General features: G+C 36.6%; 1 non-coding gene across 1 annotated transcript; it reads right to left on the bottom strand.

Moving 5' to 3' along the window:
* Window positions 1–8,811: 8,811 nt before the first annotated feature.
* On the bottom strand, window positions 8,812–8,918 carry LOC118483474. The gene has a single exon (XR_004870763.1). It is a non-coding gene; the product is annotated as a small nucleolar RNA R71 (small nucleolar RNA).
* Window positions 8,919–14,605: the final 5,687 nt, after the last annotated feature.

Genomic DNA, 14,605 nt, shown 5'->3' with positions numbered 1-14,605 from the left:
AGAAACAACCATTAATTCGATCTCTTAATAGATATTACCTTTTTTAACAAATAAAATTCGGGATGTATTAATATTGTTTAACCATTATTAATGCGTTAAAATGTGTTCGAATGTTATCCCATGAGCTATAAGCTGCAGTATTATAAATCATTGTGTTAGAAAAGTAATAAGTCAATATTTATGTAATTTAGTTACACATAATATACATACAATTTAACATTGTGTTTTTAAAGAAATTGTGTTTTTGAAGACATTGTGTTTTTAATACGTCTAATCTTGACGGTTATTTATGTATTTTAGTAACACATAATTAAATACATACAATTTAACATTGTGTTTTTGAAGACATTATGTTTTTAAATATGTAATAGTTATTTCTTAATTGAAGCAAGTTTCTCCTAAAGACAGTTCAGGTTGACACTTTGACTTGGTCAGCCTAATAAATAGGAGATAACATTCCAAGATCTAACAAAATAACTATAAAATTAATTAAAAAACTGCTAATTAGTTAGTTCCCTCTATGATTTTCTGCCCACATTCTCCAACTAAGACACTTCCGACGAAAAAGGAAGTAATTTGAAAAAAAAAAACAAATGCCGTTTCGTGGGTAGTGGGAGTTTCTTTATATTCCTATATAAAGGTGTGCGCTTGATATTGGTCGTAGAAATTAGACGGTTAACTGTGAGGTGTAATCCTGACCAGAATAACCACCAGGTGGTTATGGCCAGAATTTGAATGTTTTTAGGTGTAGCAGTTTCACGAGGTGAAGTTTTATCGCCACATTGTGTTATGTCATTGTGTTTTTATTAGACAACTAGGTTTTGTAGTTGTTTCTGTTTTACATATGTAACATTGTACTATACTATAGCATTGTGTTTTTGTATAAATGTTGTGTTTTTTATATGACATGATATACTTTTCATTTGTATTTTTTATAACAAACAATGTCGTCGATTTTCAGTTTTTTATGTATATTTCCCTCCATTATAATTTTAATTAGGATAACTATTAGCAGTTTATTATTCAGGTTAAACAGTTTTTTGTAGTTGTCTACCATGTTCTCCTACAAAACTGATAACATCAGCTTTTGTAATAATGGTTAATAAAACTTTTCTTTCTTGATAAATAAATAACCTCCCTCAACCCCCACTAACTCCCATTTTTCCAGAAGGTAGTTAACTTGAATGGTTATTATTTACATGGCATATTTAGGTAAATATAGGCTAGGAGTTGGCTACAAAGTCCAAATTTCCTAACACAATATTATACAAAAAACCAAAGCATTTGTAAAAAAAAATCGTTGTAAAAAACACAATACGAGATGAACTCCATATGTTGGTTAGTAACAGAATGTTTAGCATGGATGTTGAATCGTGGGAACTACAAAATGAAACCTTGTCAAAAGTGATTTCTTTTCTGCCCGGTGTGTCTACGCCATTGATGATTAGGTCATCTGTGCAATATATCAATGGATATAACAAGTTCATTATAATTCATAAATGGGGTGAGATTGCTGAGATAAACGTAAGGACAAAGGAGATGCATTACATTAAACGTATAATGAAATACTATATGTACATTGTTATCATTGACATGTAATGTGTATATATCTTTTTGAGTAAATTACAAGTTTTGTCCTTTATGTTTGTACCAAATTGAAGGCGGCGTCCTTTGCCTTTAAATTTGACGAGTTTTGTCCTTAACGTTTCAAAATCCTGCACGCTAGGTCCTTTACGGCAAACCCAGTTAGATTTTTTTGTTAAAGTTGGTCATGTGCCTTACACATTGGGGTATTTTTGTCATTTTGCCTCCCTAGGGACTATTGAGAAAATAACTTATAAAAAGGGACTATTTGTGTAAAAATTAAAAAGTAAATATATAAAATACAGTCCTGCACTCTCTTTCTCTCTCTACAAAATGCTCTCTCTCTCTCTACAAAAACCTGTATGCAATGTTTCAAGACATCACCACATCATCATCATCATCATTAACTCTAGCAACAATCTCACCTCCATCAACCGGCCTCTCGGCCAACTCGACACCGTCTTTAACCCATTCTCCATCAAACAAGTCACAATTAACCAATTTCTTCACCAAATCACCAAATTCCGAACTAGATTTCATTCCATTTAAAGAAGAATTTGTGACAGTTGTGTCGAATTACCGTCGGTGCTTCACTATTCAGACTTCCAGATCCAGAAACAGTTGTGTTCAAATTCGAGTTAGAAACTGTTGAATTATGAGCAGATTGTGTCGAATTGTTGGCGAAAAAGTAAGAATAAATGGAAGAAAACTGAGATCTAGCAGAATCAGAAGAAGAATTAACTGTACTATTTGGTTGCAAACATGTGCTACTACTAGAGATCCTAAAGCTTGAGCTAGTAAAGATGTTAATGAACCATGGGGACGAAGGATTTTGCGAGGGATTGAAGGCGAGAAAGACGGTGAAAGCGACGAATATGTAGGCGAAAGTTCGAGATCTTTTGGTTCTGAAGGTGAATATGTTGGTGAAGTTGAATTCTGAGGGTAGGGTACCGTTGTTAATGGGGGTATACTTGGTCGATTCCGTCATGGATGTGGAAGCAGAGTATGCAGAAAGTTAGAGAGAGAAAGTTGGAGAAGATGTGGGAATGGAGGTCTGTGATTAGATTAGAGAGAGAAGATGATTGGGTGGGGGATATAAATGGTTTTTCATATTAGTCTCTTTTTATAAATTATTTACTCAATAGTCCTTGGGTAAGTAAAATGACAAGAATGCCCTTATGTGCAAGGCACATGACTATACATAATAGAAAATTCTAACAAAGTTAGGCCTAAAGGACATAGCGTGCAGGATTTTGAAACGTTAAGGACAAAACTCGTCAAATTTAAAGGCAAAGGACACCGCCAGCAATTTGGTACAAACATAAAGGACAAAACTTGTAATTTTATGGTGATAGCAACACCTACGTTAATCTGGGCCGTCCAATCGTGGCAGTTATTTGTGAGATTAAATCTCATCTGTAATAATCCCCAAAAAATTGGCAGTTTTTTTAGAGTGTAGCAGTTAGGAAGTTACCTAAAATTACTCCTCACGTTCTCCACTCTCACATTTAATTAATTACACATTTGCAATAGCTGGCGATTTCATCAGTCGTGTTTTTAGTCTACTTTCCATTGCATTTTTAGTTTGATACACATTGTGTTTTACATTATGTTCATTATGTTTTAGTCTGTTGTCCATTATGTCTTTTATCTGTTCTCATCAATTATGTTAATAGTCTACTTTCCATTTCATTTTTAGTTTGATACTCATTGTGTATTATGTTATGTCCATTGTGTTTTACACCTGGGTTAATCTCTGATTACTGATCATCGTTTGAACATTTACTGATTCCATTTACACATCATCGTTCATCGTTCCAACATCGTTTTTCCAACGAAGCTTCCAATTACACATCATCATTCCAACATCATCGTTCCAACGCAGCCCTGAAATCACCAGCTAATATCCAATTACAAATCAGCGTTCCAGCATCATTGTTCCAAACAAGCTTCCAATTCGTTGATATAGCTTGTTGTTTTGTGATTTTGTAGGTTGCTCTGATCTACTCTAACTCTCCCTTTATATTTCAGTCTGTATTCTCTATTGGAACACTGTAACTCTAATAGCCCTGACCATCAAAGATAACCACAAAAACCACCGTCTGCGGTTGACCATGTGCTAGCTTCTTTGATGGGAGAGTTGCGTGTTAGGTTTGTAGCTTATTTTTTTTACTGTAGTTATACTTATTAAAGTTGATTATGAAGAAACAAGTGTTGATAATATTTATTAACACTCAAATTTAAGAATATGTTAATATGGATATTGATTTTATTAAATTAAAAATAAAGAAAGATTAAAGACTAAAATATGCATAAAATATTACACGCTACAATTAACACTTCCTATGATTTCGACGACTCTCGCCTTCTTCCACGCGATTTCATTCTTTCCTTTGTTTTGCAGATTGGCTAGCATGTCGCATATTTTCTGATTCTGTTTCAGCAATTGTGTGATAAACTCTTATGCGTTGTTCTTGAAATCTGATGGAGAAGAGTGGAGGACTTCATCAAGCAATCCAATGCTGCTCCAGGTTTGCTTGTAATTGTTATCACTGGTGATGCTGACTTTTTTGTTTAGTTCTTTTCTGTAATTGTTATTTAGCAAGCATAAGTATTATTATATAGTATAGATATAGAATCCGAGGATTGCAGATCGATATTGATGTTGATGTTAAATTGTGTCTGAATTTAATTTAGTTTATGTTGATGTTAAATTGTGCCTGAATATAGAATTGCAAACATGAAAAAAAAACACTATGTATACCATAAACATCTAAATTTGATAGATCTCATCTATCTTCATTTAATGGTGTTAGCAATTGCTACGTTAATCAATTTACAAATAATTACTTAAATATTTTAAATTGTGCGAATTAGATGTAAGATTTTAAGTTAGTATGTATGACAATACAAGAACAATTGTAGTTACTAATCGCAATCAATCGAATAAAAAGTCATCATTATCTTAAATATAGACACAGTTATTGAATAGTTGGATAAGAAATCATTGTGATATTAAAATATGTAGTGAGTTTGGATGGTGTTAATCATATATACCCGGACCGCGGACGGGTAAACTACTAGTTTTACTAGTTAATAGAGGGGAAATATGCAATTTAATTTTTGGCTCGGGTATATATGCATTTTCAAAGTTTTTTAAGGGGAAATATGCAAAAAACCCAAAATAGATTGGCCAGTTAAAAGTAAACATAAAGGTTTTTTTTTTCAATGATACAGTTCCTAATCTAGTTATTGGATTGCTTAGCTTACATCACAAGCTAGCACCCTCTATATATAGTCCTTAACAAGATTATTAGAAATTACAAATAAGCCCTACAAGGTCCAAACTTATTTGATCTTCAACCGCAACATTTTACACACGTCTAGTACTTCTCGCGTGTACAATACTTCTCGTGCATATAGCACATCTCGTTTGGATTGCTTTCATTGAACAGACTTTTCGCACAATCAACTCCAAATGTTCATGAAATCCATTTAATAAGCATCAATCAAAAATTTAATCCTTACAACCCCCCCCCCCACACACACACAAACACAAAAATTATTGCTATTAGATCTTTGTAACACGACCCCACATCTTTATGATTAGATTTTCGGTACATCATCCTTAATAGTTCCTTACAGTCTCCCTAAGCTTATGGTACCAAAATCTAACAACTTTATCATAAACTTTTACATTAGCATAAAGACTCTAGCAATCTCTATGTTTTCTTGCATCTTTATCTTGAAGTCTTGAGTATCAGATGTTTGTTTTTTACAGACTATGAAGTTTTGCTAGACAAATGCTATGGATACACTTGATCATAACATTTGTTACTTCCCCTCTGAAGCAGATCTTCTTGATGGGGAGCATAATTAACTTAATGAACCAGGAACATATTTCCAACTCTCTTTTTTAAAGTGATTCAAAAGATGTAGGAGAAGGATTCCTAACACGATATCTTCTACTCATTTATGGAAAGAATTCTTTGTTGTCTCGTGAACTTGGTTTCGATTCGAAAGAACTCAAGTATGAAAAAGTTTTGCTCATGTGGATCGGTCATCATGTCATCAAATTGCTTACATCTGTGATGAGAAGCGCATTTGAACATCTCTAGTTTTTTTTCGAACGACAAATGTTACTCTACTCTAATTTACACCAAAATACAAAATTACTCTCCCTTGCCAAATTTGAACATGAGACTTTCTTTATAAGTGACATATGCCTCTACCAATTGATCATCTCTAGTAGCAGTGAAATGTTGAGGCTTCCATTTAGCTTAGTGAATATTGTACACAACTCATGCTTTTGTCAGTAACAATCTGTACAAAATCATAAACACAAACTCGAAATTCCTAATTGACCATTTCATGTTACAAACAAACCTGTGTTCATTTGTATATGTTACTTGTGAATTGTCAAAACTTTTTGAATTTGCAGAGAAGAAGGTTTTTATCTAAGTTTCACTTTGTAAAAAATTTATTTTATCACTTTAGTATAATATGGAAGACTTTCAAATTCAGTGTGAAACAAACTAATGAAGCACAAATCTTTTTGGGATTTTCATAAATTAAACAAACATAACTGATGTGCATAAAATACAATACATAAATTGTATCAAATACGGCATAAAATCAACCCTTTTTCGGTACTAATGTTGGAAAAAGCTTGTTTCTTTGTTCTTTTTTGATTTACAGGGTCAAAGGAGCTTAAATGTGCAAAAGGAGCAAAATAACAGCAAAAACCATCATAAATACAAAGAAGGAGGAATTGACCTAACTCGCCAAGCCCCAATCCACATCCAAACCAAAAAAAATAGCAAGATCAGAAGACCTGACACGGGGCCGTGTCCACCAGACACAAGCCGTGTCCAAGACTAGAATCTCTGCAGAAGAAAAGACAACAGCAAAGGACAAAACTGATAGCCAACACGGGGCCGTGCTAAGACAACACTGGGCGTGGTCAACTCTAAGATTTTCAGAATCTGCGATAGTAAAGCAAGTATATTGGCCACGGGCCGTGCCATTGACACACGGGTCTGTGTTAGTACAAGACCTAACACTACAATTAATGAGGAAGAGAGAGAGAGAGAGAGATGACCAAGGGGCCGTGCCAGGCGGGCACGGGCCATGGTGAAGCCTCTGATTTCAGCTATAAATAGATGTGCTTGGTTCCTTTTCAAACCATCCCTTGGCAAACTACTTCTCTCTCACTTGCCACCACACTACCACCACTACAACACCATCATCCACCACCATCATCCATCTTCCATCATTTAGAGTGTGTGTAGTAGTCTCAAGATCCAAGATCGATCGTAAGAGTCTTTATCAAACAAAAACATGCTTGGCTAAACTCTTACATCACTTGGTGAAGACAAATCTTTTATGTAATACTTTTTGATTTCCAATCTTTGGCAACTTTTTAATTGCGTATGTATTAATGACTTTAATAACCAGTTTTTTATATTGAAGGCAAATTTATCTAACCATTCTTCATATGTTGTTGATTCACATATTCGTGTCTTTACGGTCTATATAAAGTGTGTTAATTGCCTGGAAGGGGGTTAGAAGGGTGGTTGGATAAATTTTATGTCTCGTTCAGTGTGTAGATCCTGCGAGAACTTGGTTCAAGCTTAGTAACACTTCACGAGCAGACGGGAATTACCCCCTACGGGAGAAGTGCAAACCGCTTGAATCCCTTATCTATAAACTACTATTAAAACTTTAAACCAACCCTGCGAGGACTGTATCCCTACTGACTTAGACCAAAGGGTTGAGGGTGATCGCTACCTGGAAGGGGCCCACCACTTTTCGCATTAATAACTTACTTAAATATTTTTCAATTATCCGACCTTGCGGGACTGTATCCTTGCTGACTCAGACCAATAGGTTGAGGGTAACGCTGCCTGGAAGGGGGCCTACTACTATAACTTAAAGATAATCTCTTAAAATGCCTAAAGTGCGGAAATCATTAAAAGGATACATGAAAGGAGAGTTGGAACCAAGTGATTCCTTCTTGTCTATCTATTTTTCCTTTATTTTATTTTATTCTTGCTTTTTAGTTTGTCTTTTTTTATATAGTTTAAAAAACTTTTCTTCAAAGTTTGGTTCAATTAGACGTTAACGATAAGCCAGCATCAAAAGCTCTTGTGTCCTTGGATGAGCTCGATATCTTGCCATCACTATACTACGTCCGCGATGGGTGCACTTGCCCTAGCGTGTGTTTAGAGTAATAGTAGAATATCGTGTTTTATAAATTTAAAACTTGAGTCGGCGAGTAAAAAGAGCTAAAATATACACTAAAAATATACTCACACCGACACACGTCAAGTTTTTGGCGCCGTTGCAGGGGACACAAGGATTTTAAGAAAGCTTAAAATTGACGGCCTACTCATTTTTTTCTTTTTATTTTCCTTTTTTTCTTCTAAATTTCTACTTTCTGTTGGATTAACACGGGGCCATGTGGGATCACCATGGGCCGTGTTAAGCCTGCAGTATCTAGGAGAAGTTGTTTTCTTGTTACTGGAAGAGAGACACGGGGCCGTGTTACAGGAGCACGGGGCCATGTTGAATTTCCAGTATCTGGCAACTTGAAAATAGAAACTTTTTCTAGGCTGCACGGGTCGTGCCAGCCATAGCACAGGGCCGTGTTAACCTTCTAATCAGGCATTCGTTTTTGTTTTTGTTCACATAAAATCACACAATTCTGTATAATTCGCATGAGATACAATTTGATGCATGACCTCCACCTCCGAAAAAGACATAAAAGTACCGCTTGATGAACCCGAGCGCTTTTTGAGAAAAAGACTTAGCTAAAAACCAACAAAAAGCCTCGACCCAAAACCCCCCTATGGCGGATCAACGCACTCTCATGGATTACCTATGGCCTACGGTCGGTAATCTTGGAGTCACTATTAACCCTCCTAATGTTGATGCTAATAACTTTGAGCTTCGACCACACCTCATCCAAATGCTCCAAAATTCCGCCACTTTCCATGGCCTAGCTGATGAAGATCCCCATTTACATATTATCAACTTTTTGGAAATATGTGACACGTTCCGGATCAACGGAGCCTCTAGCGATGCCGTTCGGCTCCATATGTTCCCTTTTTCCCTCAAAGACCGAGCGAAAGCTTGGTTAAACACCCTCCCAAATGGGTCCGTACACATTTGGGATGGACTTGCCAAAAAATTCTCTACAAATATTTCCCTCCCGCTAAAACTGCCAAACTCCTAACCGAGATTAACACCTACTCTCAAGAAGACGAGGAATCATTGTACGAGACATGGGAAAGGTTCAAGGAGCTATTAAGGAAATGCCCACATCAAGGTCTTGAACGATGGCAACAAGTGTCCAACTTCTACAACGGACTCTTTCCGCACATAAGGCAAATCCTTGATTCCGGCTCTGGGGACTCCTTGGGAATCGGCGACCCGAGGAAATATATAATCAAATTGAAGAACTTGCTCAAAACAGTTTTCAATGGCACACTCCTAGGGGCTCCAAATCTATAGCCCTAGGCGCCTATAAAGTGGATGAATCCACTTCTTTGTAAGCCTAAATCGAAGCCTTAACTCATAATATAAAGAAACTTAAATATGTAACACCCAGATTTCACATTCCAAAATGTGATATTATCCTACTATTATTTAACAAAAATTCGGGCATGACCCGTTCGTAATAAGAACAATTCCCTGTCTGACCAACTTGTAAGAACTTAAATACGACACAGTGGAAAAATATGAGCCCAAAAATTTCGTTCTTAATTAGACATATCTATCACATGAAGGTTCGAGTACGAAATACCATATAATCATTAAAACGGATTTATAACTTTTTATAACATTAATACATTGAGACATATATGGGTCAGATTAAGTGACCTTTCTACTCCGTACAATCCTTGATCTCAACTCGAACTAAGCCCGCTTCACTTTGATAATGGTAGCGAAAACCCGAGCGATACCTGTGGACATCACGTACGACCAAACCATTAGTCATTAACACTCCGTACAACATTAAACAATATAATAGAAATTCGTAAAGCATTCTATAAAGTAATAGTGGAATGGTCCAAGCACTTTCTTAAATACACTTATCCAAATCCGGTTTAATTCCTTCATGAAGCCGATATTCTCGTACCTGCATTCATTCCAACTCAAGGCACATCATTAGTAATCATAGATATTCAAACACCTTAATAACGTTTATTCATATGTCTCAAGCATTGAACATTCAATCACACATGTATTCACAAGCTTCTTTTACAATTTCTTACACGTAAATTTATGCTGGACTGACATACTTACAACTTTACATAGTCTAGACGATATACAATTCAACCTACGCGCCTTCTGGATTCTTACACATATATACTTATAAAATTTCCTACACTAACACGAGGCATTCTGTTCATTGACTAACCAACGACCTTTAACATCAATGATATACGAAAACATTCTTAACGTAATGTATGTGGCCTTAGAAAACCATTTTTAGTCAAGTCCCATGCTCAAAACATCAAAATTCCAGTGAAAAGCCAGCAGCACGGTCCCTCGCGGGCCGTGTAAGCTTAGGCTTACTATATCGCGGGGCGCGACAACTCCACCGTAAGCTATGGTGGCTACCGTAGCTTACGATGGTCATAAAACTCTTACGGCGGCTAGGGACTGCCTTACGACAGAAAAGAAAGTCCAGCACCCACCGTAACTTACGGTGGGCACCGTAAGCTATGGTGGCGCCCAGATCAGCATCCCAAATTGAGCCAAAACTCTTGTAACTCATTCGTTTTGCATTTATACCACTAGAAGCTTATTCCTAAATGCTCGTAAAATTATTACTTACATATCTAACTAAAAGTTCCTGCCCCAGGCCCTTAATCTAGCCGAATTTTCCTTAACAATTCATTACTTAAGTCTCATTATTCGACCCATTCATGACTTTATCAAGCAACTCATATGTTTACACTTAAAACTTACATAATGATAATGTTATAACACCTTACACTAACCGGGTACATGAAATACCATCGTTATTACTTGTACAAACGTTCCATGATAAAGCATACCTTCACTTTGACCCATTAACCTAAGTCCCAATTCTCGGTTGGTGCACTTATGTGCAATTTTACCCATTACCCAGTTACATACCGTAACCATTACTTAGACATCAATCGTCATATCATTACACCTTTATATTGTCCCATTCGGTCTACTTAGCTAAAATTACCAATTTCTTACAACCAAAACCATATGAAACTTCAAACATTATCATGCTTAATTAACTGACGCTACTTTACTTAAACAAAATAAGAAGTGATTACGAAAATCACTTACCTTATGCATCCGTATTTGCATTTGCTTCCTCATGTCCTCTTGATCCGTTAGCCTCTCATGATTCCACCCATCTTGACGTGATTTCCTATACTTTCATTTCATTACATCCACGTTCTTTTTAGCATACAAAATTATACATAAGAACTACCATATTAATTTACATTTCGCATTCGGCTTCCATTAATCATTTCAACAAGCATATAGCGTACTCATAGTGAGATACTCATTTAACCACATGATCACATAATTACATGTACTAACCATACTAGAAACCTCCATAATTTTACACTTGCACCATGATCCATACTTAGCAACAAACTATATCTAAACGCACTTCTCATGTTAGTTTACTATCAAACACCTCTTTGTCACGTTCTATATCTAATTACCACTTTCTTGCATACAATTTCACCATCTAACTTCACCTAGTCATTTCATCAAACACTTGGCATGCGTACAAGTTTTTAAACATAATGTAGAAGTATTCTTCATACTTTTTTCCTAGTTCTTGTTTTTTAATCATCCATCATACAAAATATCAATTCAATTTCATAGAATATTCAACACAACTAACAAAGATTGATTACACACAACATAATCTACCAAGGATTTGAACAAAGGTTGGACATGGGTGACATACCCATGTCGCCACTCTCACCATCAATGGTGGTTTCACCACTAAACATCAAATTACTCAGAACCGTTCATAATCCAAGCTTTATTTGTTGATTCTAACACCTCCTCATACTTAATTTCATATGAAATCAAAGATACATCACATAACCATACTTGCAAAAATCATTAAATACAAAAACTATGACTTACCACATGTTTAGCAAGGCTAGATGATCATATATTCGGGTCCATGCATAAGATTTAGCCTTAATTTCTATTCCAATTCTCTGATTTAGGGTTTGAGAGGGGTTCCCCCCTCTTTTCTTCTCCTCTGATCGAACACACACATACGCCCAAATGGGTGTTGGGATTTTTAGGTTTTTGTTTTATGTTTTATGTTTTATCTTTCTGTTTGCCCATTTTCGACCCCTCAAGTTTGAGCATTTAACCTTCATTGACTATCTTTTGTTATAATTCATTCTTAACTTAAATCAAGAGGTCATTTACATTCTAACTAGGTTAATATTCCTACTTATTATTATTATTTCATGCTATATAATAGAAGATGTATTAGAAATTATAAAAGTTCGGATTTCGGGGCGTTACAAAATTGAACAAAACGGCTTCGGTTATGGCTTAGGAAGGATGCGGTGTCCCCCATGAAAACTGGAGTTGTATTAAAGATCTAGAAAATCAAACGGAAGTGGTAAATTACCTAAATAACCAGCCACGACCACCGGGAGTTCAAAGTAACACTTTCACTCTCGAGTTGTGACATCCCAGAAAAATCAGGTATCATTTCAGATTCGGTTCCTTATATTGAATATTTTATTTTATTATATAAAATATAATAGACACACGTCGCGTATAACTAGTGGGTTATAAACTACATTACATTTAAAACCCAAACCTAACCCGAAACACTCTTGGCCCGAACCCATTGCGGCCCAAGCAAACCCAACCCGCCATGTCGCACCCCAACCGATGGCAGAATTATCGGGGCGCGGCACTAGGCGAATCAGATTGCTCAAGAGAATCCATAACAACTATATTGCGACAGTATTTATTACATTTATTATCCTATACTAACAATCAGTACAATCACATAAGTTATCACAGATTTCTTGTCCTCTCGAACAATACAAATCCGACAACCTAGATTTTAGGTGAGTTTCTAGACTTCCTAGCTTGATTTGATGTAGACTGCAACTAAACCTGCAATATACGTTAAAACAACGTCAATACAAAAGTATTGGCGAGTATACAAGTTTTGATAGTGTAGCGTAAATAGATAAAAAGTGATGCGAATTACCAAATACATAAACGAGATACCTCAACATATATGCATATAAGACCGATACTACCGGCTAAGTTACTCGAGCTGCGATTGCGATTGCTATTCATCCTAACTAGACCCCGTCGGGTGCTATAGTACTATACTAGTTAAAGTGGGACCTCGCGAGTATAAATCCTAACACATATATAACTAGCATCACGTGTAAATATGCATAACAGTTATTCGCAAGTGATAAACAGTTTGATTGAATAATTTGTTTTGATAAATTCAATTTAATAGGAACGTATGTTACACCCAAAATGCGATAAAAAGGGGTTCGAGTATACTCACAGTCGGTGTTTGGCAAGCAAACACAACTTGGTTGGATTGAAAGGAGCGCGTCTGAGATTAACCTGATTACAGATCGATAGCGTGAGCATTGAATTGTCTGTTAAACGGAGCAAGGTGTCAATGGATCGGACAGTACTCCGATCGGATGGCAATCCGATCAAGTGGTCAGTCGATTGGATGAGAGATGTGTTTGTGTATGATGGTTTGCCTTTTGAAGTTTTTGTTGTATCATTTTGAAAACATAGAAGTATCTCTACTTTTCAGGCCGATCGATCGGACGAACGTACAATCGGACGATAACCCGATTGGTTGGACACTTTAGTGAGAACAAGTTCACCGCAGTTTGTCAATCTATCGGATTGTAGTCCGATCGGGTGGCAATCCACTGGCATTGAACATGTTGAAATTTGTTTAAGTGTTGAAGTCTAATCGTCACATGGTCGAGTGGTAGTCCGTTCGAGTGGTAATCCGATCGGACAACAATTCTTTCAACGTTTAAAACTTCAGATGTTTGAAATTAAAGTCAAGTGTGGGACCCAAGATGCAATCCGATCGGATGACAGTCCGATCGGATGGCTGTTCTGTCCGTTCGGATGACTGCCTGTCCGATCGGATGACTATCCTGTCGGATTGGATGACTGTCCAATCGGACGGCAATCCGTCCAAACGATCTAGTCGTCCTTGGCACTTGACTAATCTTTGAAGGTTTTTGGCGGTTTTGATCAAGACGGTGTTGTGACATGCTAAACAAGAGAAACCCCATCTCGAACCAAGGGACTCGATCATACAGGAATCACCCAAATCTGACCGGTTTACTGATTCGATGGTTGCTCTTGGTTGGCCCGAAATCGGTCGTCTCTTTGTTAGAAAGCAGATCTTGAACCAACACGACACTAAGAATGAGTAGAAAGTCGGCACAAGCTCCGATTCTATCGGTCTTGAGTGCATTGGGTGTAAAAGAGTTGAAAGAAAGTTGAAAAACCATCTTTCAATCCTTTTATTCATGATTATGTGTAGATCTGTGTGAAAATGTTGTTTGTTCTTGTGGAAATCCTTCGGATCTAAGTTGTTCTTGGTGAAATGAGGTCAACACTTGAAGTTCATAAGAACTTCATGATGACATCACCCTAGAACTCCTCAAATCCATTGATTTCACAGTTAAAAATTAAGATTCAAAAGAGAAATTGATGAAGAAGTGCGTGTAGATCATAGAAGTACAAGATTTAAGTTGTAAACTTACAAGAATCGCGAGACATCGAGAGAAAATAGCCCAAAAGCGTGCTGGTCGAGTGGAAGTTGTCACATCAAGGCAATTAATGTGAGAGTGGGGGTATTTATAAGCAAGAGATGAGAGGAGGTGGTGCAGTGAGTCGGATCGGATGGCTATCCGATCGGATGGCGGTCTGATCGGATGGTAATCCGATAGGATGGCTGTCCGATCGG

Source organism: Helianthus annuus, chromosome 10, assembly GCF_002127325.2.
Source record: "Helianthus annuus cultivar XRQ/B chromosome 10, HanXRQr2.0-SUNRISE, whole genome shotgun sequence".
Classification (NCBI taxonomy): Eukaryota; Viridiplantae; Streptophyta; class Magnoliopsida; order Asterales; family Asteraceae; genus Helianthus; species Helianthus annuus.
The sequence above is the reverse complement of the archived record's forward strand: the minus strand, read 5'-3'. Positions and strand labels throughout refer to the sequence as shown.